This window comes from Rattus norvegicus, chromosome 7, assembly GCF_036323735.1.
Source record: "Rattus norvegicus strain BN/NHsdMcwi chromosome 7, GRCr8, whole genome shotgun sequence".
In the NCBI taxonomy this organism is placed as follows: domain Eukaryota; kingdom Metazoa; phylum Chordata; class Mammalia; order Rodentia; family Muridae; genus Rattus; species Rattus norvegicus.
In genome coordinates this window covers 92,990,692-93,015,925 of record NC_086025.1, presented here as the reverse complement: position 1 = coordinate 93,015,925, position 25,234 = coordinate 92,990,692, and the positions used below count along the sequence as shown (strand labels likewise).

The following is a 25,234-nucleotide window of genomic DNA, read 5'->3' as shown; positions in this document are numbered from 1 at the left end:
TCTCATAGGAAAGTGCCCAATAAAATCTGCAACTCTGATTTGCCTCATAGCTGCAGCTGACTGAAGCTTATAAGCAGCCGAGTCCAGACTTCCTGTAGGTGCTCTAACCTTGGCTCTCCACTCCTCACACTGCAATCGCACAGCACAGGAACTGGAGATGAAATAAACCTGTCTCAAGTTGTTCGCAAAAAGATCTGGGTTGGAAACAATGAAATGACTTCTAGTATCACACGCGGATGTTGAAGATACTGCCCCAAATTGTTTAGCAGTTCCAATTAACAGGAAAATAGAGATCAAGATGATTAGTTTCCGTTAAAAGTCTGGAACATGGTTTTTAAATCACAGCGGTTTTAAATCAATGCCTATTCTCTGTCTTTCCCACAAGGCTTTCTTGCCCTGTCTGGTTGATGTGTCCTATGGCACAGCATTTGACATTTACAGTGTTTTACAATCTTTTTATTATACTCTTTCCAGTATGCCATGAGTGAGGACCTAGGGAGAGAGAAGCACTCGGCAGGTAGGGAAATAACCTCAGAGGCTACGGAGTTGCTCAGTGCTAGGACATAGTTTTTCTTCCTGAATGCTGTACTTCCACAGTGCACAGCACAAACACAAGAGCCTAATGTGTAAAAGGAGAAGATGGACTTTTTTTTTAGTGGACTTGGTATTATATTCAAACTGAAAAGGCTGTGGTTATCTAGTCCAAGCTCTGGTGTACAGTGGAGCCAATGGAGAAGCAAAATCTCTAGTCCATGTGTCCCTACTCGGGGGACCCTGTTCCACATGATTTCCCTCTCCTGGCTGCCATGTTCTAAATTCTCTTTTCTTTAGTATCTGATGGACATTCAAGGCTTAAGGAACGACTCTTGTTGGATGTCTGGGATATGTCAATCTTTTCAGGGTGAGCTTATGGTCTACAGTTCTGCTGCTATGGCATGGAACTAGGGGTCTCCGAGGCTAGCTTCCTTCCTGAGGAGGGCAGTGAAGTAAACATTTACTTCTTCATGGTATATCTCAAAGTGAGTACTGTTTTCACCTAGCCAGAGGTGTCTTCCTTTCTCTTCCCCTCAAAGCCACTCCTTCCCACTCAGTCCTAGGTCAATACATCCTCTCCTTTGGCTCAACTGTCTTTGGTTCAAACTCCCAAATTCACCTGGGTTTGGTTTAAACTCCACACCTCTGTGGTCTAATGGTTATGGGGTTCTAGGTGAATGGTGGCTTTTCAGAAAGGTTTTTCGGTAAGAATAACAATTATTCTCCCGGCACCCTGCGAGTGAGGGCCTGGTGACCACTAACTGGCCTGCAGGTGAGGAAACAGCCCACAAGAGTGTGCTGAGCTGCTCAATGCTATGATCGTCCCATACCACCTACTTCTGCAGTGTGTTGCCCTGGCAGATACACAGACATGGAGCTCATGTGTAGACCAAGACAGGTTCTTGTTTCTGCCTCAAAAGTGATGGATGGACTATAGATGTGTGCCATCATGTCCAGCATCCGTCCACTTTACTGGGTGTTGACTGTGTGCCAGGCCCTGAGCTGAGTTAATGCTGTGTCCATACCTCAGTTGATGAGGTGTTGCACAATTCTCTAAGGCAGACTACCACCTTATTCCTGTTACAGACAAGAGAACTGGGGCACAGAGAGGTCAATTTGCCTGATGCCATACAGCTAATCAGTTTCACCCACATTTGTTACCATTCTCTATCCTGGAACATAGGGCCAGCAGATTCCCAAACTTGGTTTGGCCTACCTGAATATACTGGTCAGGTGTGCTGCAAGGACTATGTTGGGCAGTCTGTAACCAAGGTAGACATGGATTTCTACTGGATAGCAATGCCAACACTTACCTCTGGTTATGAATAAGACAAGACGTTCATTAGAAAGGCAATCTGGGGAACTATAATGCAAACCAACATCCAAAACAATGGCGCAGGCTAGTAACGGAAGATGTAGCGGAAGTAGATAGCCCTGCTCTCAGCTGAGGCTTCTGCTGTACCAGGCTGGACAGCTCCAGGGCCACAGGGCCTTTAACTCTTCCTAGGACACGCTTTTCACAACTCGTAAGGAAAGGGTACTTGCCAGTGTGGATGGAGGCCAGGAGCCTTGCCCCAGCTCAGACCAGAACTTTACCAAACTGCCAGGCCTCACCTTGGTAGTGCCACGATGTGATTCAAGAGTGGCTACCTTTGGATTAGAAGCAATAAAATGTCCTAATAGATCCTGGACACAGTCACACCCAGTTCTACGGCCTGCAGATGGGCAGGAGGGTCGACACAATGTGTGAGTTGGAGGCTCATGGAAGCGGTATGTAGACACTTCCTCCTGTGTTGGGACTGGATGACCTCAGGCACTACTGCAGCTGTGACATTTCAAGACCACCACTCCTTTGGCACTAGAGAATGGAGACCCGTCTGACCTAAATTAGAGCAGAAGCTGACAGTGCTGCTGCTGAACCAGCCACGCATTCACGCTGCAGACCCAACCCCCAACCCGCCTCTGACCAACCATCTTTGGAAAACTGTGGGTCAGGTTTTCCAGGAGGGCTGTACTTGACACTGCCTCTGGCATGGTACCGAGTTCCCAAAGCAACAGGGCTGAGGCGTCAAGCTCAGTAAGGTGCATAAGATACTTGCTACACTGCCACAACCCCCAACCAGACTCAGGGTGCTCAAGTCTTTACAGTATCCGGAGCACCCCACCTTATTTTAACATTTATTCTCCTCCTGGTGGAATCTGATGAGACATGGAAATCATCCTCAAACAAAGACTATTTCACTTAGCCCCACCTATCTTTCACGGATGACAAGCTCTTGTAAAGAACTGAGTAATCTCTTACAAAGATGGAGGCAACATGAGGTTTCATAAATCAGGGTTACAACACTGCTACTGATGGATAGTTCTGACTTCTCCCTATGCCAAGTCTGGAGGAAGGAGGAATAGCACAGATCAGGATGGCCTCTCCCGACTCTTCCAACAAAGCTATCCTGGAACTTACTATGTAGAGCAGGCTGGCCTCAAACTCAGAGAACCTCTTACTTCTGACTCCCAAGTGCTGTGATTAAAGGTGTGTGTTGCCACACCTGGCAGGATAAAGTAACTTCTCTTTTTAAATTTTCTTCCCTTTCAAAACTTTTTTGGTTTTTTGAGATAGGGTTTCTTTGTGTAGCTTTGGCTGTCCTGAAGTGGCCTCTTCAGACTAGGCTGGCCTTGAACTCACAGAGATCTGCCTGCCGATGCCTCCCAGGTGCCAAGATAAAAGACATATGCCACCACCACCCGCCACAATGTCTCTCCACTTAAATGTGTCTATCCACTACAGTGTGGAAAGTGGCCAGTGTGATTCCATCAAAGGTTAAGTTCCATTAAAGCAAATGCCTTTGCTGTTTCATGGTAGTGGAGATTTAACGAAGACCTTGCACATCCTAAGACGGCGTTCTACCACCGAGTTACTCTCCCAGTCCAGTAGTGTCTAGAGATGCAGAAAAACCTCACTCATAGTTATGTAAGTTCTTGTGTATGGCAATGTGTTCTTGGACAGTCAGTCAGTCAGTCTGTCAGTCAGTCTGTCTGTCTGTCTATGTATGTATGTATGTATGTATGTATGTATGTATGTATGTATGTATGTATCTATCTATCTATCTATCTATCTATCTATCTATCTATCTATCTATCTATCTATCTATCTATCTATCTATCATCTATCTACCTACCAGTCTGTCTGTCTGTCTGTCTGTCTATCTTTGGTGGAGATAGTGTACTGCTATGTAGCCTAGGCTTACCTCAGAGTTCAGATCCTCCTGCTTTAGCCTCCTTAATGCTGGAATCCCAAGTTTGCTCTACAACAAGATCAACAAGGTCAATTGTATTTGTTTAAAAAAAATCCTTCACATGTATTTGCCTGTGTATGCCATGTGTTTGTGGGTGGACCTGGAGCTAAAGGCAGCTGTGGGCCACACTATGGGTCCTCTTAATGGTGGAGCCATGTCTCACACCTGGCTTGTACTTCAATTATATATTTTTTCAATTGACAGTTACAACTGAACTGAAAACTGCCATTTTGCTTTCTCTTCTTTTTTCCTCTTTCTGTACCTTTGTAATCAGTTTTCTTTTTGCATGTACAAAAGAGCATACCTATGCACACATATGCTCCAGGCATATATATGTGGTATATACATGTGCCTGGAGTTCACAAATACCTATAAATAACCTTGTGTTGAGGGTATAGGTGAGTGGCGGAGCGCTTGTCTGGCAGGCAAGCTCTTGTACTTGGTCCTTAGCACATCAGGAAAAAAAATCAACAAAGTGAATGGAACAGCTCTAACTTGAGAGGGAAAACCCCACTCTTAGCTGTAAATACATCCCTTACACATACTGCTATACACATGCATACACATATAATTCACATATACAAACTCATTTATACTCAAAAGCTAACATAATGCTTCGTTTTGAGACAGTAGCATATGTAGCATAGGATGGCTTTGACCTTGTGAGCCTCTCGCCTCAGCCTCCCAAACCCTGGGTGACATGCCTGGTTCAACATACATCGTTTTGCACCTCTGTATTTCACAACTATTAATTTATTTGTGGGATCATTTTATATTGGACACACAGATTAATTTCCCTTTAAACTCAGTTGCACAACGTTCTGTCCTGTAGCCTTCTGGAACTGGCTGAGTTAATCCGTACCGATGAGCATGCCAGCAGCTACTGCCCTCCCTTTAAGGAGGCATAGCTGACATGCAAAGGACTGTGCTTGGTAGGCTGGCAGGCGAAAATAGCCATGCAACCACCATACAATCAAAATAGGGAGCAACGCCATCACCCCAGTTTCCATGTGTCCTTTGTAATTACCTACTTCTGCACTTCCTGCTCCCCCTCTCCTCCTGAGGCAGCAATGGACTTCAGTTCTTTAGAACAATTTGCATGGCAAAGAATTGTATCAAAGTGAAATCACATAGCATGTGTTCATCCTCCTTTGTTCTCTGGGCAGTCCTGCATTCTGTCTAGTGGGCATACCACGAGCCATTAGTTATAGGATGTCTGGGTTTTCCAACTCTGAGCAATTACAATGAAAGCTGCTGTGAACATTAGTGCAGAAGTCTTCATACAACATATGCCTCCAATGCTCTTAACTAAACACTCTGGAGAGGGATGACTTGCTCATAGAGTCTGCAATACGCCTAACTCTGAAAGAGACTGTGGAACTGTTTCCTAAGCATCCACATCACCCAACGTTTTCATCCCCAGGCAAGAGGTAGTCTCCCCCCCCCCCCCCCACTGCTTTGCCAACACTTGGTATGATCAAAAGCTTATGTTGTTTTCAAAACTTTAACCGCTCTAGTATGTGAGGTGGTTTTAACCTCTATTTCTCTACTGACCAAAGAGTTATAGGCTCATCACCTGTAAATCTGTTTTTGAAGTAGCTGTAGAATATAAATAGCATTCTCCAGTTCAACACTGGTTCTTACACACACACACACACCACACACACACACACACAAATACACACACACACACACAATGTTCCTGCTTTCTTCTAGGACTTCTATAGTTTCATGTTTTATATTTTTAAGACACACAACCCATTTTAAATTAACTTGTATATAGTATGAAATATAGGACATTTAAACTACAAGAGTGTGCATGCATGTGTATGCATGCCCCAGACACCTAGCGAGGTCGGAGGACAACTTGTAGCTGTTGTTTCTTTCATTCTTTTCATTCTGTCCTGTGGGATGCAGGGATTGAACTCAGCGCCTTCACCCACTGAGCTATCTTGCTAGCTCTCAAAATTTATTATATATGTATGCATGCATGCATGCATGCATATACATACATATATATATATACATACACACATATATACACACACACACACATACACACACACACACACACACACACACACACATATATATATATATATATATATATATATATATATATATATATATATATATGTAACTCTATCCATCCAGTTGGCACACAATCATTTATTTGTTGAAGGAGCTATTCCTTTCTTAGTGAGCTATGTCTTGAATTCTCCTTACACGTGTGTGGAGGATTAACTGGCTGCCTCTGAATGTCCATTTTGGATTTGATCATGCTTCACAGGCCTTTGAAACGCTGCTTCTTTCACTACACTGCTGTGGTTATTACTGCTTTAGAAGTCTCAAAGTCGGGTAGGAATCTCAAAGTCAGGTAAGAATCTAACTTTGTCCTCTGTTAGTTATATTTACCCCTTCAGATCTTCTGTGTTTCCATATCAATTTCAGAATAAACTTTTGTTTGTTTTGGTCTTTGAAACAGGGTTTCTCTGTGTAGCTCTAGCTGTCCTGGAACTGGCTTGGTAGATCAGGATGGCTTTGGACTCACAGATCCCCCCGCCTTGTCTCCATTTGCATTCATTACTTTAAAACTGTGGAGAATAAACCCTCAGGTGAGGAAGGAGGCTGACTATTTTCTTGTATGGAGAAATTTCCACATAGCTTTCTGTTAACTTCAAATGTAATTCCACTGTAGCTATCAACTGTTGAACCCTGTTTATTTCTTCTGTGTTATGTTCTTTTAACTTTGTGTTCTATATTTAATATAGACTTCATGTAAGCAGTATACAGCAGGTCTTGCTTTGCTATCTAGGATGACAACTGTCTTTTAACTCTTTACTTAGGCCTGCTACAATAGGGCTGGGGTCAAGCACACCATTTCTTTCTTTTTAAATTGGTTCTCTTTCTTTTTTTCTTTCAAGACAATTTCTCACTTTAGCCTGAAGCTCACTATGTAGATCAGGCTGGCCCCAAACCTGATCTGCCCCGAGGCTTTCCTGAGATCTAGAATACCTTAGACGGGTGCCACCATCCCAGAGCTTGTTCTCATTCTTTATTCTTTCTAAAATCAATGCTTAAGTATTTCTTCTTGATTCCATTTAATTTCCCCTACAGGGTTCCTAGCAAGATTATTTTGTTGTGGAATTCAGTGATGCAGTTTATAATACCCATTTTTAACATCATTTGTGTAGAGCTGGCTGTCCTGGACCTCACTCTGTAGACTAGGTTGGCCTCAAACTCACCAAGATCCACCTGCCTCTGTCTCCTGAGTGCTGGGATTAAAGTGTGCACCAGCACTGCCTGGCTACACACATTGTTTTTCATAAAAAAAAAAAAACAAAAAAATAAAAAAACAAAAAACCTTGAATGTCTAAGTTGTCATTAACTTTACCCAGTGGTTTGCCTTATTTTACTCGTGTGTGTGTGTGTGTGTGTGTGTGTGTGTGTGTGTGTGTTGTGTGCACCTGAGTATACCACTGGAGGTCAGAAGAGGGTACTGGAGACCCTGGAGCTCAAGTTACAGGTGGACATGGGTGCTGGAAACCAAACTCAGGACCTCTGGAAGAACAGTATGTGCTTTTGGCCACCAGAGAACCTCTCCAGTCCCTGCTTTATTTTAAGTCATATTACAAAGCTCTACTTTCTAACGGCAGTCATGTTGGTTTTATCTCTAGTTCAGTTTGGGTCGGCTGCCGATCTATCTTTCAGGCTCCTGGTTTTTACCTATGTAATATAGGCCATCTCTTCTCTGGTTGAAAATAGGAGGAATGCCTTGTGTGTGGTGTCTGTGTGTGTGTACATATGTATATGTCTATGAGTACATATGCTTGTTTTGGGGTGCATGTAAAGTCAGAAGACAGTCCCAGGTGGTTGGGCAGGCCTCACCTTCTACCTTACTTGGGACAGGGTTTCTCTTTTGTTCCTGGCTGCATATACCAGGCTAGTTGGCTCTTAGTTTTCTGTGGCCTCTTTCTCTGTCTCCCCACAGCTGCAGCACAGGGATCTGTCAGGCACAGCAAGCATGTCACCACTGAATGGCATCTGCAGCACTAGTCTTATTCTTTTAGTTTGGGACAGGGTCTTGCTAAGTTGCTCAGGCTGGCCCTTGAACTTAGGATCCTTCTATTTCAGCATCTTGTGTGGCTACAGGCCTGAGTGACCATCCTTATTGAGAGTGACTAATTAATTTTATCTGTTATTCTTCCCTGTCTGCCTGAAAGGGGTGCACACTCATCCCATCACTACGAGTACCAGGGCCTGCTCTACGTCAGTAGTTCTTTGTGTGTTTTCTGGTTTGTTTTCCCTTTAGCACTGTGCTTCGCACACACTAAACACGTGACCTACTACTTCAACTCCTCTCCAGCTCTCTCCAGTTCCTGACATGTTCTCCCCTCTGGCTTTGGGAGGTTTCCTCACAGGCATGTGTTCCTTGGTTCTTCACTGAATGCTCCGGGGAGATCCCTCTGGATATCTAGATTTGTGTCTTGGCCATTTCTCTAATACTAGTTTAGCTACCTTTGTTTCCAAATCATTTCCACCCAAGGATAACACTGGAACTGCTTAGCTCTCCTGTCTACCCAGTAGCCGGAAGCTCCCAGGACAACATAACAGGATTTCACTGAACTCAACCCATTGTATCCTGACTTGCTTTTATGAATTTTGCCCTGCTTGTCTTCTATGGTTTCAGCTTATACTTGGGGTTCCTGTCAGTTCATCCTGAAGGAATCTTCCAGCCTCTAGTTGGCTGATACAACGGATGCTGAAACCACCACCACTGGATACACTTGTGGTTCCATGACTGTGTATGTATCTGTTGACTCGATCACTTGTCTTGTTCGTTTACTTCTGATACAGCCTGGCTAAGACTTGAACTCACTACACACTAGCAGTCTTAAAGGACAGGTGTGTTTTAATTACAAGGGTTTTAACACCCATACATTTACTGATGATTGGTGTTTCCTTTTCTAGAACAGCCAATTTATGTCCTTAGACTTTGTATGAGTTGGTTTGTCCCCTTTGAACTGATTTCTAAGGTTTGTAAAGAAATAACACTGCACATGAATCACAATCCTCTGTTTCTCTCCAGCTGATAGATAGCTTGTCTTCTGACTTTCTTCAGGGTGTTGGTTTCTGTAATGAATAACTTTAAATTGTTAAAGATAGTACCCATCTTTTCCTATATGGCTTCTGGGCTTTCCACAGCTGAGATGCACACATGTGTAGGAATCACTAGGGGCTTATTCCCAAAATTGTAATAAAACAGTCTTCCTTCCTGTTCTTTTTCTATCAACAGGAATCAATAGTGCTGCATGCAGGCGGATATATGGATCAATACCTCTGATGGGCAGCTGACTTAGGTTTAATAAAACAAGGACCATCAGTGTTTCCTCCTCATGTATTTAGGGTTTGATAGGATGGTAGAGGTAGTGTGTGACGTTTAGAAATAACAGTTACAACATTTGTGACTGATGACAAGGCACCATTCAAGAGTTAGCTGAGTTCTGGAATGGCTACAAAGGAGACTTATTCCTTCATTGTATAGAGGGAATACGGAAGCTTCTGACTGTGAAATGACTTAGCTAACACATGGAAGCGAGGTGATGTGAAAACAGTTCTAGTCAAAACTCCACATGGGGTCAGATGACTGAATGTGGAGGGCTACTAAAACAACTGGCAATGGTGACAGACTTCCGAACACCCAGTAAACACCACTTCTTCAAAATTGTACACAGAGTGAGTTTATGGGTTTCTGGCAGTATTTGCTCGTGCCACTCCCATGACTTCACAGCAGCCTGGGTTCTGAGGCTGTAACACCTGAGGTCTGTACTGGGCCCTGCTGTCATAGTGTGCAACACCAATGGGTGCTGCCTGCAGCACCCTGACTCACATTCAGCATGACTCTATGTTAGTAACTGCTTTGTTTTTCTGCTCTTATAGGAAACACAACGGTTTCATTACTGACAACAAAGGTCTTTCCTATTTCCCCACTGTCATTCTGCAGCATGTGAGTATATTCTTTGTATCACAGTGCGTTGGAATGTTTGATTCAGCTCTGGAAACGCTAAAGGTGTTCTACACCAGCCAGGATCCCACTCTTCGTGTACAAGTGCACAAACACATCCATCTGGCCAGTCCGCAAAGTTATTTCCATCTTTAAAAATGGTAAATGTAGGGGTTGGGGATTTAGCTCAGTGGTAGAGTGCTTGCCTAGGAAGCGCAAGGCCCTGGGTTTGGTCCCCAGCTCCGAAAAAAAAAAAGAACCAAAAAAAAAAGGTAAATGTATGTGTACTGAGGAACCAAAACGGAAGTCTTTGTTTTATGACCTGTGAATGCTTGGTATACCTATCTTACCCAGGTAGGCCCTGGTTTTGAGTTAAACTCTCTCAAGAGGAAAAGAGTCTCAAGTGGCAGAGTTGAAGCAGCCCTGGCCTGTGACTCACAGCTCAGCTCCTGACTATGCTACACATAGGTCATGTCACCTGGGAGTATTAAAGAGGATGCTGTCTCACCTTGACAGGAGACATCCGACTGGGAGGAAGAGGAAATGCCTCAGGCCAGGTAGCTCCTTCTGAATCTCGAGTTTAAACAGGACTGCTCTGCCACCAGCAGCCTCACATTCCCCAATCCTCCACAGTGCCATCCATCCCTGGCCCTTAGATCCTACATGTGACATTCCTTCCCTCTGTAACCCACACTACAGGAAATGAGAGAGTAAAGATTCTAGTCACAGGTGAAAAGCTAGAGATGAGGTCTCTTGCATGTCATAGCTCCTGTGGCTGCCTGTGCCTAACCATAACTTCTTCCACGAAACCCTCATCCAGAGGCCTTCCTTCCCCTCCTTGGACCCAGCTACTCCCCAGGCGTTTATTCTTCTGCTTTGCTCGCACCTCTGCTATGGCAGGTCTCTCAGTCTTTGCCATGCCCCAGTGAGCCTTAGTTGCCTGCTGTATCACCAACAGCTGGCAGAACTGCTTGGCAACAGCGCACAGCAAATGAAGTCCATGTATGGAATGCATGTCTGTAGACCCAGACATAGCATTTACCATGGAAAAAGAATCTCACTTCCAGAATCACCAACCTGACTTCTAGAGGTGGGAAAAAACAGACTGGCATACCACCACCACTTGCCTTGGTTATTTTCAGGGAGTAGTCACGAGTCTAAAAATGCAAAGCTCTCAGAAAGGAAGCTGCAAGTCTAAAAGGCACATTTCTGATTTATGGGCTTTGCATAAGCTTTTAATGGTGGGGAGGAATTGGCCAATGCTCCCATATCCACTTAAGCATTAAAGACTTTGCTTCTGGTTGCTAAATTATTTTGAACAAATTATCACCTTCATCCATGCAATTCCCATCTCTGCATGCTTCTACCTTATTTGATTACCGGTCTTTGAAGACCGCAAGCTATTCTTACTTTCCATTATCTCAGGTCACTGCCGTGTAATCCCTGTATATAGTCTGTAGTTGCTCACTCTGGGGGCCCAGGAGGACTTGGGGGTGGAAGCAAAGAGGGAGGGTGCGTCAGCAGCATCACTGCTATTGGACGGTAGCCTGCATCTCACCTCCATGAGCTGACTACCTCTGACTCTTCAATTTATTCTGTTCAGCCAACCTCTACTCACTGAGCGAGAACTTTCATTATACATTCTCCTTCATCACCAGGGCTTCTCCTTTGTCCACAGAGGAACGTGGGGCCCAGGGAAGCTAGTCTAGCACACATGGAGATGAGAATGGGGGTGAAGAGATGCCTCTTCATTTATGTGGCACTGGGGATGTGGACAAGAGCAAGGCTGAGCTGCCACTGAAGGCTCAGATTGGGCACATAAGCACATGTAGGACTGTATTCCCAGCGCTCAAGAGGCTGAGACAAGAGAATTATGAGTTTGAAGCAGCAGCCTGGGATATGCAATGAAACCATTACACACTAAAAAGGAAAGGCAATTAGGGCTGAAAGTCCATGTCACTGGTAGAGCCTACCACAGTCTGGCCTGATACCAAAAGAAGACAGGAGAGGAATAATAGAGAACTGGGCCAATTCTGAAATAACATAAATAAAACCAATTCCTTATTGTTTTCTCCCTGTAACTGACTTTTTACCAGAGCTTGGTTTTTCTGTCAGTAGGGCTTCTACTTCTCCCCATGTCCCAGCTCCATCTGCCTTCTTACTGCTGCTTAAATACCAAGTTCAGTCCAGCCCCAGGGCCTTTACACATGCTTCTCTCTGTCGTCTGCACCTGCTGGGCTCTTTGTACTCTATTTGTGTGGTTTTCTTCTGGTTCAGCTGGAAGTCACTCCCTGAGAAACTTTTCTCCCACCCTTTTAACAGGCCCCTCGCTCTTCATTACATGCATCAGCAGTCTCCTGACGTCCCAACTCATCTGGTCACTGGGCAGAAAGCTACTGTTCACTCCTTGCCCTGAAAACAGCTCTTTTGCCTTTGCCCTACCTAGCATATCTCCTGCCATCCCAAGGGGTCACTGATGTGTGTGCTGGCCCCACGGCTGCAGCAGGGGTTTAGAAGAGAGTTCCCTTAACCCTGGGTAATTCAAGGCACTCAGTTTCAAAGCTACATCAGAAGCATCTGCAATGGCCTTCTGTATTAGGGTTCTCTGAGCTATGGAACTGAAGCATCCCTACTTGGCCAGCTCTGAGATAGAACAAGTACAGCCTTTGAAAAGCATGGGACAGGGGACAAGTGTTCATTAAACATTTCAGGAAGTTTTTAGAAAGGTTTAGATTATTCCTTCAGCGACCCTATCATTATCTTATTTTCATGAACATAACCATTTCTTGATTCTATTTTACTATTTGGGTTCCCATAAATGATTCCAAATTTCTTAATTTCCAAGTAACACATTCAGCTCTTCAGATATTTCCAAAGCAGGCAGGGAACTCCCTCAAGACTGCAGCTGACAATCCCATAACCAGGAAAAGACGATGAATGCTAATCACCAGAAAAGCTGCAGTTTACAGGAAAGAAACGGGAAGTGCTGACATATTGCACAACACCCCCAAATAAAGCAGGCTTAGTAACAGAACGGTACACACAGGCTGACAACCTCATCAAGAATCCCTGGTGACATCATGAACTATGTGGAACAAGTTTTGTTTTAAATGTTATTTTTAATTATGTGTGTATGTGTGAGCATGTGCGTGGCTGAGTGCTGATGCAGGGGAGTACAGCAGTGGGTTTCAGATCACTGGGAGCTAGAGTGACTGTGGCTGTGAGCTGCCTAACCTGGGTACAGGGAACGGAGTCAGGTCCTCTCCCAGCAGTATGTGCTCTTAACTGATAAGCTCTTTCCCACCCCAAATGGATGTTTTTATTGTCTGTGTATCTTCCAAAGACTGGGGGTGGAGTGGGGACCCCTTTCTTTGGAGATCTGGATAAGAAAACTGAAACAAATTCCTACACTTTACAGAGATTTTGGGCTTCGTTTTAATTTCTTTTCTTTCTTTTCCTTCCTTCTTTCCTTCCCTTCCTTCCTAATATTACCCCCCTCCCCAGACACTCCTCTTTCTTCTTTTAAAACAGGGTTTCACCATGTAACTCTGTCCTGGAACTCCCTACATAGACCAGGCTAGCCTCAAACTCACAGAAAATATCTGCCTCTGTCTCTCCATTGCTGGGATTAAAGGTGTGAACTGGTCCCAACTGCCCCTGGGCCTTTTACTGTGTATACGTGTACGTACGCGTGTGCTGGTACACATCTGTGTGAGGGTGAAGTGTACCTGTTCGCAGAGGCTAGAGAATGGACTTGGGTGTGATTTTCTTGGGATTTCTTGGGAAGTGTGGCTATCGAGCTTGAAAGGTCATATTTCTACCTCTTCATCACTGTGACCCTAAGCTTGTGCCACCTTGTCTGACTTCTTTTACTACAGGGAGCTGGGGACCTGATGCTGGTCTCTGCATTTCCAAGGAAGTACTTCACTGACTGAGATTGCTTTTCCTTCTTCCCAGCCTGGGTTTTAAATAAAACAATTAAATGAGCTAAAGGAATGTTTCTCTGGTGTCTGATCCCACCCAGCACTGAGGACAGTAATTTCCTTAGCTGGCAATGACTTGGTAGAGGAAAGGAATTGTCTGCTTTTGCTGCTATATGGAAATTAGATCCAAGTCCTCTGCAAGGGGACAAAAACAAATGCCTCAGTGGTCCCCAGAACACACTTTCCCCATTACACAGAGACAGCAAGGATGGCTGACTGGACCTCCAGCTATTCATCAGCCAATCCAGTTTCCACTGCAGGGCTTACTCTAACCTGCTGAGAGATGGCGCGGGCTTTCCCCTCTGCTCCATCTAAAGCCGTCACTAAGCCATACTCTTTGTTCTGTTTTATTATAAGTGATTACACATAAGGCATTGCACAAGAATGCCTGGGTAATGGTTACATCGCAACCCAGCAGTAGCTGGGATGCAGATATTCAGTGCCTTAATAGCCAAACAGGAAAGTTTAAGAAGTGGGCTTCAGGAGGCTAAAGTGGGCCACAGTGACTCATTCCCAGGACCATCCTGACCTGAGCCTTCGCTGAGACGTGCTCTTGAGAAGAACCCGGGCACAGGGAATGACAAGATGTTTACCTTTACAGGGTTCTGCGAGCATCCACAGCGAACAGGAAACTAAGATACCAGTCTTCTTTTGAAAACTACTGGTGTCAGAATGCACAAGCTTGCACTGTACCTCACAGCCACTACTCTCACTCACTGGCCACTCCTCAGGCTGCAGGCACCGCTCCAAGCATTAGCCACATATTATTCCTTTTATCCCCCGTGACAATCTTATAATGTCCCAATTCTCATTTCATGGATGAAAAGAGCAAGTTGCAGAAAAGGTTACATAACTCGCCACCTCTCACAGTTGGTGGGCTGGAAAAGGAGCTCCCCGCTCACTCGCTCGCTCTCTGACTGCAGTCTGAGTGACGCATCGTCTCTACTTGACATTTCGGGGCTCTGTCCCAAGTAAGTACTCTGTAGGGTCCTAACAAAATGGTTCACATATTTTCCTGATGTTTCACACGGCTAATTACACAACCAATTAGTTTCCCAACTGAAAGATACCATCTACTATTTCTGCCTCTACTTCAGTCTGCTTAAGCTCACGGTAGAGATGGAAATGAAATCGGCCCCAGCCTACATGTTTATCGTCTTTTGGAGTTCTCACAGGACAGATTTCCTGCTTAAAAACCTTTTAGCCACAGACTGCTGCTTCTTGTTTTGACAGTCCAATCTTATTAGATCATGTTCTAGCACAATGTGGGCCTTGCTCAATACTCTGAAATTTCAGACCTACCAAAGCTATGAGCAACTTTTTGATTGAGAAGTCCACGACCTCATGTGAAACTGGAGTCATGGGAATTGGAAGTAGTGTACAAAACCCTTCGATGGTAAAGTGAAATATGACAACAGTGGAATGATGTGACCCACAGCTCCAGGAGACATGCTTCCTCATGGTCATGACTACATGTCAGTATCTCCAAGGACTCCACGTGCTGGCCTGCTCTCAGCAGTGTTTGAATCACCTTATGTGGTTGGCAGGTGGCCATAGAATAATGAAGTGGTAAGAAAGGGGCAGATTTTGCCAACTGAGGCAGCCCAAATGGAACCAAGAGAGGGGCTGGCTGTACAACAGGTGAGAAAAAGGTGTGTAAGGGGTGGGGGCGCATGGCTTACTGATCCAGTGATATGTAAAGACTTGTTCACATTACCTTTGTACTGAAGACTCATGACTCAGTTTTCAAGCCCGTGGAAGTGAAACAGGTATCTCGTTTCCCCTCTGCAGCTCCACGCTCTCTTCCCCACATACGGTTTATATAGCTTCAAACCTATTAGCAGCCAAAGGGGGATGATTAAGGGCTAAGGGTCAAACATTGGTTAGCTGCTAGGAGCCATGGGGCAGAAACTGCTATCCTGAAAAGGGCAAAGGGAAAACAGCTGAGACACAGAAACACCAGCAGGTAGGGATTGTCTTCAAGTGTGTGACTTTAGAAGAGGACCAACTACAGAATGCTTCCCTTAGGATGTTATATCTTAACACACACTGTAGGCCCAAGGCCCAGCATTTGGCACCCTGTTAAAATTAGGTCAGGAGTGTGATGAGGAGAATGTGTGCTTTTCACTTGGGATTGTACTGTAGAAAAATGGCACAGGGCTCTGTAGGAACACTGCTAAACCTGCATACAGGAAGTAGGCCAGGCTGAAGCTACTTCAAGGTGGAAGGGCCAACGAGGGACCTCCATCTCATTTAGGCAGACAGCTTCTATGTGGCCAGCCTGTGTTGTCAGAGATGGCACGGAAAGAAGTTGGAAATGCTGATTCTGATGTGAATCCTTCTAACTAGTGTATGTTGCAACCAATAGATACATGTGTATACAACTCCCCTGGCCAACCCAAACACATCTGTGGCTGGGACCAGCACATCGAGAGCTGGTGTCTGACCTTGGTGACCACAGTGATGACTCTTAACCCTTACAGCACGGAGAGGAGACAAGCGCTGGCTTGTTTTCTGTGAAGTCACTTACACCGCTGCTTGGTCAAAAGACTCTTTGTAAATCCAACCTGTGGGACCTTCAGAGAGGTCCAAGAAGGTGATGGGCCTCTTTCACTAACAATGCCAAGCCTGTAGCTGTTGAGAGAGGTAGGTATTCTGAAGTCTTTGGGGGGAATTTAGAAAGGTGTCAGTCAGGAAGAGGAGGTGTTTGGTGGCTTCATACTGAGTTTTGGCCACCTGCTCTGAGCTCTCCAACTACTTATTTACAATTGCAGGGTTTGTTTCTGGTTGCCATGAGTGCCAAAGGAGCCCAGCAGACATGTCATATGGGCTGTCCACTCGCAGCTCAAAAGGTCTCCCGGAAAATTTCATTCAGCTACAGAGAGAAGACTGCATTCCCCTACAATCTGACACTTAATGAAACAGAGACCAGGCCAGGGCTGGGGGCTTGCTTGCTCATTGTGCCTATGATAAACCAGATACTTTGCTACAGTCATGCTTTGAAAGCCCTAGCTCTTGGCTGTCATACTGCTGTTTTTTAAGTCTTTTTCACTTATGTGTATGTGTCTATACGAATGTATTCAGGTGCCTGGAGAGGCCGGAAAAGGGTGTCAGATGCCCCGGAGCTGGAGTTACAGACCATCTGATGACTGTGCTAGAAACTGAACTCAGGTTTCTGCAAGAGCAGCAAGGAGTGCTCTTAACTGCTGAGCTATCTCTTCAGCCCCAAGACTGACAGGCTTTGAAATCAACCATATTCTGTGGGACTAGAAGGAAGAAAGCGTTTCTAACACGCACGCATATGCTTGTGTGTGTGTGTGTGTGTGTGTGTGTGTGTGTGTGTGTGTGTGTGTGAGAGAGAGAGAGAGAGAGAGAGAGAGAGAGAGAGAGAGAGAGAGAGAATGAATATATTAAGGTATTGCTCTATAGCTCAAGCTGGCACAGAATTCACCATCCTGGTTCTGCCACTTGAGTGCTGTGATTACAGGTATGTGTCACCAAACAGGCGTGGAGGCCTTCATTTTAAAAAGGAGAGAGCTTCTTTTCTCTGGCATGGAAGTGATGGACTAGGTGCTCACAAAGTGGAGTCAGATGCTGTTACTCTTCTTTTCATGTTAGGTGAGAGCTGACCTGGAGGGATCTGGACTGGGCTGGGAATGGCCCTTACCAATAGAGGCTGCTTTGTTAAGAGTCCTGTCTTGTGTATGCCAAAGACGGCATTCATTCTTACCAGGCCACAGGCACTGTGGACTGTAGGCATTACTAACACCTCTCTGAGGACTGATGCACAGAGCTGTGTGCTGTCCAGCATCCTACAGCAACTAGTGAAGCAAGAATTCCTACCTACATATTCAAACCCCAGGGCCTCTGCTCTTCTATGAATTTCCTTTCTTTCTAATTTTTTTTTAAATTTTTTTTTTTAAAGAAGGGTTTCTCTGTGTGGCCTTGGTTGTCTTGGAACTCTGTAGACCAGATTGGCCTCAAACTCACAGAGATTTGCCTCCCTCAGACTCCCAGGTGCTGTGTTGAAAGGTGTATGCCAACGCCACCTGGCTCTTTTGTGACTTTTTTAAAGATAGATTCATGTGCATGTTTCTCTATGTGGGTCAATGTGTACCATGTACATGCAGGAGCCTGTGGTAGCCTATGGAGGGCTTCAGTTCTCCTGAAAGGAGTTACAGGTGGCCAGCAACCTTCATGTGGGTGCTGGGAACTGAACCAGCATTCTCCACAAGAACACTGAGCTCTTCCAACTGCTGAGCCATCTTTCCAGCACCCTAGATCTCTATGTTAACAAGGTTTAACACAAGAAAAAACTCTTAAAAGGAAGAGTGCCTATCAGTGTAAAAGCTATAATGTAAGATCAGACCACTCACTATAAACTGAAGGAAGGCTTTCTGATTGATACTTGGTGGGAAACAGATGTGCTGCTTTCCAGTTTCTCTGGTTTCTATGGATCTCATGACGCATCCAGGGAGAAGATAGGTCAAAGTATACATCTGATCTAATATGTGTGGAAGAGGGGCAGAGAGTTCCATGGGGCGGTGGGGGTCCCAAAAGGGGAAGGGGAGGGGAGAGGAGGCGGGAACGACTACTTCATTGGTGTTTCTTTTAAAGTGGAAGGAGTCTAATTCCTTGGCTTTAGCCTCTGAGCCTGGCTTTAGAACTACGTATATGTAGGACTCTCTAAGAATGCCCCATGGCAACAACTGGGGTGAGGTCTAACTCATAATGCCTTGTCAGGGTTGTCTAATGGCTTTTGTACTGATGGCTCCCCAAGAGTCTATATGCTTTGAGACTAAGCTGTAACAATAACAATACGATAAACAGTTTAATACACTGAGGATGAAAAGTTTATACAACAAAGCACAATGCTAAAACTTGGCCAGAAAAAAAATTACACTGCTCATTGGTACGTGCATTGCTAACTCCAAAACTGAGTGAGCGCTCCCTCACTCACTTAGGCTATGCTTCTCTTTAATCAATTACCCTTCGAACTGTGCTCCATAGCCTCATGCATTTCCTACAGCACAAGCTCCCATCTTTCCATCACCCACCACCTCTGCCCTAACCCTCTCTTGGCTTCCAGTCTGATTTTCCAGCTGCCTCCGAGACACCTCTGCCTGACACAGCAATTCCGGTGTAGCTTTTTCTGAACCAGAATTCCCCCTCTGCTCAGTGTGGGGTCTCACGCCTGCAAACCCCCCGCTTGTGGGAGTACTGTTGTGAGTTTGCGGCCAGACTGGTTATGTAAGTTCCAGGCTACCGTGAGCTATAGAGTGAGTTTACTTAAAGTGGTTTAAAGGTGGCCTTTGCTGTCACACATGCCTGTCCTCATGTCTTCCCCCATGGCTTTGGGTTCCCCTGAGCTTACATTTCCACAGTGGTAAAATGGCAAAGCCACTGCTTACTCCTGCAGACTTGCCGTGATGACTAAACTAAGTAGTACATTACGTTCCCTAGCTCAGCGCCAGGCATATGATTTCTGCCTGTATTACAGCGGTGCCTTCTATTACTCTCTGCCCCAGCTGGCTCAATCTTTCTGTTATTCCACTCCCTGAGTTGGAGAACTCAAAGCCATCCTTGGCTTTCAGAACTCTTCCCATGCTCCCTTAACCAAGTGGTCCCTATGTCCTGTCCACTGTACTTTTAAAACTGACAAGTCTTGGGCTAGTGAAATGGCAGCTAAATGTGCTTGCCCTCAAACTTGATGACCTGAGTTCGATTCCTGCAAGTTGTCCTCTGAACTCCATGCATACTATCGCCGTCACTCAGGCCCTCATCTTTGCCAATGTGCCAGTCTTTCTTATTCCAGGTCTGCTATGGTTTAGTCAGACATCAAAGAGACACCAAAGTAATCCCTATTTTCTGTGTGCACTTGTGGATAGGCTAGAGGTTGGCACTGGGTATCTTCCTACCTTCTTCTCCACCTTATTATCTCTTTTCCTCTAAGATGTCAAATTCTTATCAGGTCTGGAACTTACCAACTGGGCTAGATTTGCTGGCCACGAAGTCCCAGGGATCTTTCTGTCTGCACCTTCTGAGCCTTGGGATTACAGACATGTGCTACCATGCCTGACTTTTTCACATGGGTGCAAACAATCTGAACACAGGTCCCCATGCTAGCACAACAAGCAGCAAACTAACAGAGACACCTCTCCAGTCCCCATGGTCATCTTTTCTAAAACCATATATAGATTACATCATCTCTCTACCTATATCCTGTCCTTGGTTTTCATAGTAGTCCACATCCACCCTTACTGCAGAGATGGAGGGCAATGGACATTATCTCCGTGCTTGTCAGGATCTTTTTTTTTTTTTTAAAGATTTATTCACTTATTATATATAAATACACTGTAGCTGTTTTCATACACACCAGAAGAGGGAATCGGATCTCTTTACAGATGGTTGTGAGCCACCATGTGGTTGCTGGGAATTGAACTCAGGACCTCTGGAAGAGCAGTCGGGTGCTCTTAACCGCTGAGCCATCTCTCCAGCCCGCTTGTCAGGATCTTTATTATTCATTTAAACATCACAATGTCAATGATGTAAATATTACTATCTTAGTTTTACAGACTTGTAAAAATGTGGACAATGGCCTCCTACAGACAGAAGTCCAGTAACTTGCCTATGGCCTCAGTTTGTCAGATTCTGGAATTTATAAAAGGTTTGCCTTTGCCCTGTACATTTGTCACTATAATGAATTGTATCTCTTTTAGAACATACATGCTATAGCCAAAAAACACAATGAAAATATCATAGAAGTCTTGGTAAACCAAGAGCAGTTGGCATTCCTTTTAATAATGGAAGGCATGCTACTTCTTTGCTCACAGCAAGCAGATACAGCGTCTTAGGGCTATGTTGTATGACAATGTTATCACTAAACACAGATACAATGAAGTCTTACACTGGGAGATGGGAAAGCAATAGGAAGTTGAGGTCAACTGAGAGGAACAGCAGGCTGCCCTCTGGAAGTTCGGAGAGCACTACCCTCACCATCCACATTATTGTTTTATTCTCTCTTCCTTTTTTGCTGGGCAAGTACAAATTGATTCTGTGTTCAGCAGCTGGAATCAGGACACAGCTTGGGAAGTTACATCACACCCTAAGTACTTAGAAATTACCTACAGTCAGAGGGGTAGAAGCCAGTGGTCACTTATTTACGCCATTGGTGGCCAGCACTAATAACTAATAGGCAGCTAAATAGTAAGACTGATATATCTTTTCTCCCACATCATCATCACCACCACCACCACCACCATTATTAATATTTTAACAGCTTAGCCCCTTCAATGGTCTCATGAATTTCAAATCAGTAGAGTAAGAATTAAGATTGTCTGGCAGGTTTTTCGGCCTGTCCTTCATATTTTACCTTGAGGTTTGGTCTCAACAAGCAATTTGACTTTGGGGGTGTCCACTCGGCTCAGAACAACATCTTGTAGAACAAGGAGGCTGCCAGTTCCCACAGGCTACACTGTGAGTCACAGCTGAAGTGCAGGTTCACGGGTCACTGCAGCTGCTCTGAAAGTCACCTCATTTTCTGGTCTGGCACAACCAGGAACAGGAAACTCAATCTTGTGTATTTTAGTTTTTGCCTCTGCCCTTAACAAGCACTGAGCAATGCTGGGGTCTTTAAAAGTGGGCAGGGAAGCTGTAGTTTGGACTGTGGACCTGTGTGGTGCTCCCGGAAAAACACCCAAGTAGTGAGCATTGTGAGGCTGGATTCCTTGTCTAGTCCTCTGGAAGCAAAGGTACCAAAACTGCTCCCCAGTTCCTAAACAAGGCTTATCCAAAGGCCAAGTGCAGTCAAAATTAATCTTGTTATTCCCAATCTTGTGACACACACATCCTTCTACCCAGGTGCATTTCAAAATTATGGAGCCCTGGGTTCACCCACTGTCTTCGCAAGCTGTCTCCAAGGGAGACAGAGTCATCTGCTTTACATAAAGTCTTTTCTCCTGATTTCAAATAAAACAGAAAACTCAGGTGCCTACTTGCTCCTACAAGCTCGATAGTCACTAATCGTTGTTCATTCTGTCCTCAGTTCTTACTACAATGGGTTGGTCGGGCTTGTGCCATCTGAGCCTTGTAAGCTCTGTTCTGATCTCTTTTCCTTCCTCTCTCTTTCTGGTCACGAAATGTGCCAGGCTGACTCCCACACCACAGCTCAGACTCTGTGTGGACTGAGTTTATCCCAGGTGCTGAGAAGAGTGTCTGCACACAGCTGACTGGCAATGGCCATGAAAGGAACATGCTGGCTTGAATGATAAAGTAGTATCTGCAGAAAATGGAGCTCTGGACTGCAGAAGTCCTTGTCTTAGTCTCACACGGAAGGACCTGGGACTCTGTCCCTTAACAGCTAACAAATTGTTCCTGCTGCCACCAGGAGTGAGTTCATTCAGTGTCAGACTCCACCCCCCATGTCCACAGGGTAGTGTGGTATAGTAAGAAGCTATTATTATTCCTTATCTTGAGAAGAGAGCCAAGTATAGAGAGGTTAGTCTGCTAAAGGGCACTCAGACAAACACCAGGAGTCCAGTCAGAGTGGCATCAATTCCAATGACATTGGGGATAAGGTTTACTGCAGATGGTGGCACAGGCTTGCTTCTCTTGAAGCTGAATGGGTCGTCTTTTCCAGTGGCCTAACTGCTGCGGGTATAGCTTGTTCCTATGTAGTCCTGTTGAGTGGTGAATGGAGGTGAGTAGATAACAAAAAACAGAGGCCAAAAGGAAAGTCCCAAATATCTTATTCCTTGGAGATGATACAAGCCTAGATAATCATTCTGAGACAAAAAAAAAAAAAAAGACTTATACAAATGTTCAAATAATGTGACAACTTGAAGCCAGTAGGCCATCTAAGACTGAAGCCAGTAGGCTATATCAGGCATTACTAGCAGCTGGGGGTGATGCTGGTTGGGCAGGATGTTTACATTGTCCATGAGTGACCAGCTGGGAGGTTCTTTCATCCACAGTAACCTGCTCTCTAGGGATTACTATGGGTGTCCTTCCTGAAGGAAGCTTTGTAGCTCACCCCTAACCCCTCCCCTGTTCTACTCCTGTCTCGGTCCAGGGCCCTTCCTGCCTACTCATATTTTCCTCCACCATTAACACCAGCTGAATGTCACTGCCTCCCTCTCCCATGCCCTTAAGTGTTGGGACAGTGTCCTTTGAACATGTGAATCACAGTGTCTTGTAAGCACTCAATAAATGTTGAATGGGACAGTGCCACCCTGTTGAGATAGCATTGCCACTCTGGTCACTAATGTGCCTTGTCACTTTTGATTTGGCTTAGTCTGAGATCTAAATGGCATGGCCTTGAAGTAAGTCAGTTCCTGAAAAAGAAAACTAAAATCATATGCTCAGATAACAGTTTTCAAGTTATGGGACATTTTTCTTAAACGAATGCTTGCTTTATAAATCAAAAGTGCTTCAATCTCAACACAGCAATTACCTCAAACTCTCATTATATAAAACACTGAGTAGGTAACTGTTCTTTTGGGGAGCTCCATTCTCTTTGGAAAAGCAGTGTGCTGACAAGTGCCTCCTCTCTCTCTGAGAAAGGTGATGAGAAGCCAGTATCAGCCAGAATATTTAATTCCTCTTGAGGTCCACTGTTTGCAGACCTAAAAATGTAAAACATTTGTGGGCAACAGTATGTATTTTAAAGGTTTCCTTTCTTGATAGTTCACGGGGTCACAAAAGAAGAGCTATCACACAGTGGGGGAACCAACACATTCCTTTTCAGTTGTGTTGGTTCTTCATAAAATATGCCATCTCTCAGCAGTGAGGGGTGAGGGAGGCAGCTTGGCTATCTCAGGAACAACTGATACAGGTTATGAGGCTGGCCCTTTACCACTGTCCTTAGTCCAGGCTGACTAACACTGAACTGAGGTGTACAGTCATCAAGAAGAGTCATTTAAAAAGCTACTCTGCTTACTCTGAAGTGATTCTGACAGGGATCTTAAATTGGTCACAAGGGACCACATACCACGGGGTATTGAAATGAATCATGAGTTCTCTGGGTGGGACCTAAACTAAAACAAAAAACAAAAAGAAACCCACAAATGAGTTAGGTGTAGAGTCATCATTAAGACTCTCTGGTCATGCTTGATAATATGCCATTTAATGCATTTAAAAGAAACAATACATTCATTTTAAATTCTGTGCCTAAACTGTGTGTGGGTCTGCAGGCATGGGTGTAGGTGACTATGGAAGCTAGGAGGTGGCACTGGATCCTCTGAGCAGGAGTTACAGGCAACAACAGAGTTAGCTGTCTGACAACAGGAACCGAACCTAGAGCCTCTGAAAGAGCCACGTCTGCTCTCTGTTTAATTCCTCAAAGAGCCTTGCCCATTTTTATAGGTGAGCAAAGTACTGTGAGGTCAGTTTAGCTCCAAGAGCTACCTGGCAGTTGAAGTGTAGCACTAGAATCGGAAACCTGGACTAAGACAGGACACTTGATTTCAACTGCTGGTTCCCACACTCAAAACAGTTTCTCACTCCCACCTCTGATTTCCTCCTATCTGTGAAATGGGCACATTAATAGAGCACTCTCAGAGGGCTGAGGTAGGAGTGAGTGAACTAATTTATAAAGGAGCTTGCAGCAGTGCCTGGCACCCAGTCAGCATTACTTCTGCAATTACCTGACTTCAAAGCCCAGGATACCGCTTCCACATCAAGGGTTAATATTACAAAGCACACATATTCATATTCCGATGCACTTCATAATTGCTTTACTTATTGGAAGCAATCAACGAAAGTCTCCTAATTAAGGTATCCCAGCCTTGTTTTCACTGTGTGTCACTCTAGAAGGAATACTTTTTTTTTTTTCTCTCTTTTTTGGAGCTGGGGACCGAACCCAGGGCCTTATGCTTGCTAGGCAAGCGCTCTACCACTGAGCTAAATCCCCAACCCCAGAAGGAATACTTTTAAAGACAAGACTCAATGAACATAAAATTTCCCTAAACTCAGAAAAAGAATTTCTCCTAGAAAATGGAATAAGGTGCCAGACTCTGAGCATGTTCGACATAAGGGGGTCATTTAGGGGTAGATGAAAGAATTGCTTCTGTGATTGAGTGGTTGGGGGGAATGGGTGAGGGAAGGTCTGGGTCACTGCTGACTGGACTCTGAGAGCTCCCTCTGGACAGGCACCTGTTATAGTAGTACAGCGTTAGTCACAGCTTATGCAGACACTCACCTTAACTGGAAAGAACCCAAATCAGAATGGAGCAAGCGATTGTTAAATGTGTGTGTGTGTTAGAGAGGGAGGGAGGGAAGGAGGGGAGAAGAGGAGGGAGAGGGAGAGGGAGAGGGAGAGGGAGAGGGAGAGGGAGAGGGAGAGGGAGAGGGAGAGGGAGAGGGAGAGGGAGAGGGAGAGGGAGAGGGAGAAAGTTTTTTTAGAACCCTCATAGCACAGTGGT

The 25,234-nt window shown here is 44.9% G+C and overlaps 1 protein-coding gene and 1 pseudogene across 12 annotated transcripts in view; both read right to left on the bottom strand.

The window, feature by feature from the left end:
• The window catches only part of Nsmce2 (NSE2/MMS21 homolog, SMC5-SMC6 complex SUMO ligase), a 245,470-nt gene that overhangs the window by 55,112 nt on the left and 165,124 nt on the right, over nucleotides 1-25,234 (bottom strand). The window contains exon 5 of one of the 12 annotated variants that reach the window (XR_010052957.1): nucleotides 15,532-15,648. The exons of the other annotated variants lie outside the window; for them this stretch is intronic. The gene's annotated coding sequence lies outside the window, so the exon portion shown is untranslated. The remainder of the gene's footprint in view (nucleotides 1-15,531; nucleotides 15,649-25,234) is intronic. 12 annotated transcript variants of the gene reach the window in all.
• LOC134479617 (interferon-induced transmembrane protein 2-like) overlaps nucleotides 1-25,234 on the bottom strand; it is a 139,552-nt pseudogene that overhangs the window by 22,722 nt on the left and 91,596 nt on the right.